The sequence below is a fragment of the Cnephaeus nilssonii genome, assembly GCF_951640355.1.
Source record: "Cnephaeus nilssonii genome assembly, chromosome: X".
NCBI classification, from domain to species: Eukaryota; Metazoa; Chordata; class Mammalia; order Chiroptera; family Vespertilionidae; genus Cnephaeus; species Cnephaeus nilssonii.
The window spans coordinates 62,857,401-62,860,031 of NC_137071.1; positions in this window are offsets into that span (position 1 = coordinate 62,857,401).

A 2,631-nucleotide genomic window follows, 5' to 3' on the forward strand; every position below is an offset into this window, starting at 1 on the left:
GCCACTGAGGCGGCCACATGCCGAGGATGAAACATTTGCTGCTCCTGAGGATGAAACATTTGCAAAATAATATTTTTTCCTCAAAGTGACACACTACCCGAGTTATGCTCAGTTTTTTGGCGAAGTTTGACACACCAAGCTCAAAAGGTTGCCCATCACTGCTCTAGGCCATGGCAATTCCATTTCAAACTGGCTGCCAATTTCTTTTTGTATAGACAAGGTCTTAGTTACATTTTCTACACCTCTCCCAGGAGCAAGTAGTGATAGTCCCTTCCTTTGGTGTCCACACAAGCCAAAAACCTCTCTTTAATTTTACATACAAAAGAGCAATGGTTTGATTTTGTGTCATACAAAAGGGAGGCTGGGTGGAGACCCCTGTGTAATTATACTTCCTTGCCCCACCCATGGTCCTCCTGGATGACCAAGGTGTTTGGTATTATTGGTGACTACATTAGGATTGGGATCAACCCACGTAAGGGCTCTTACCCATGAAGGGTCAGGAACATAAGTCCAAAATACTTCCCCATTTGCCCCAGGTAATATTACCATACAGCTGATGACTGCTAGCATGGCAAGAAATATTTTCTCAGGCATCCTTGGGGTTATGGTTACCTCACAATTTCTTTTTTTAATTTTTCATTTTTATTATTATTATTTTTTATATGTGTCCTTATTCCCCCATTACCCCCCCATCCCCAATTCGTGCCCCACCCCCCTGTTGTCTGTGTCCATTGATTAGGCTTATTGCATGTACACAAGTCCCTTGGTTGATCTCTCCCCCTTTCTCCCACCAACCCCCTCCTTCCCTGAGGTTTGAGGTTCTGATCGACGTTTCTCAGTCTCTGGATCTGTTCTTTTTCATCAGTCTATGCAGTTCTTCTCTTCATTCTTGTTGTTTGAATCTTATCCTTGCCTGTTGTCCCCTTCAATCTGCAAATTTAGATGTTGTTTTAATTCTAGGACCATTTCTTCTAGACATTTTTCTTCTATTTTTTTTTATTTGATTGTTACCCTTTATTTGTATAAGCTGTTTTCTCTAGAATTCCAAATAAATGTTGGAACACTTGCACTGATTTTCTAACTTTTATCTCTTGTTTTCCATCTCTGATATTTTTCCACTTTTCTGTTCCTCAAATTTTCTTCTATTTTATTTATTTGTTTTTATTTTGGCAATTAAAAATTTTAATTTCTAAGACATCCCTGTGTTTTATTTGATCCTTTTTTAATAGCAATGCAATCTTGTTTTATGGATTGTATTATTTCTCAAATAGTTCTGAGGACAGAAATATTTGTTACTTAGATTTTATGTGATTCCTCTAAGATCAATTATTCCATTCTACCAAAAAGTAGAAAAGGGTTTTTTTCTCAAATACTTACTGATTCTTAGTTGTTCATTTATATTTGTGAATGGAAGACCAGGCAGCCTAGATTTCCTGTGTTTACATGTCTGTTTCCTCAACAGTTTTTTCCTTTGAGTGATAGAGATCACTATCAGCTCTATGTATGCAAGGAGAATATATAATGGGCAGACTGCTTTTAGTTTGTGGCTGAAAAGTGAGCAAGCACTCCTACTCCCCGTTACAAAATTAGGAAGGCTTTCCTGTGAGTTCTAATATCCACGTTAAGAGAACTAGATATTTTCAGCCAGAATGTCTTATTTTTATAATTTAGATCTGTGATTTTAGCTCAAGATTAAATTTTGTAACCTCACATATGGAGGGTATGACTAGTTTAAGTGTACCAAAATAATCAATTTAATAATCACCTCACTTGTCACTCCTTGTACCTACTAATCCTGAATTTGTAGACTTTTTAATCACAATGCCATTTGTCCTGTAGTTTTCGCCTGGGTTCATACTGGGCAGTAGCTCTTGATGTAGTTTATCCATCAGTAAGATTTATCTGTCATCCATAATCCATAAATGCACATACATTTCAAATGTATTAATGCCTCATCCTCTCATCCTTGGTGCTGTTATGAATTTATTCAATTTTGTACTCCTTTACTGACATTTCCAATGAGGCATTTGAATGAAGGGGAGAAAACTACATATGTTCAATAAAAACATTATTTTAAAAAATCAATTCCTAGTTATCTACTCACTTTCATAGAAAACCTATATTATTATAATGCCTGCTGGGTACTGGTTATGACTGCTAGTAAGTCCATTGAAGGATGACTGACATCTCAAGGATCAAGACAAAAGCAGCCCTAGCTGGTTTGGCTGAGTGGATAGAGTGTCGACCTGCGGACCGAAGGGTACTGAGTTCGATTCAGCCCAATTAGTGTATTTCTCTTACATTGATATTTCTCTCTGTCTTTCTGTCTCTCTAGAAATCAATGGAAAAATAGCCTCAGGTGAGGATTAACAAAACAAACAAACAAAAAAGACAAAAGCAACCAAGTTGGTAAATATTTTATTATTCTACCTTGTACATGTATGTGTAATTTTATACTCCTGTAAAAAAACAAAGATGAATATCTCTATAGTTGGACTATACATTTTATTAATGTGAACTAAGTGTAACTTTATCCATATTTACAGGCTAGCTACATTGCTACTATTTGACAATCTTGCTTTTGGAAACCCTCTTGTCTCTTTTGCTCATTGTAGCCAATATCCATGCACT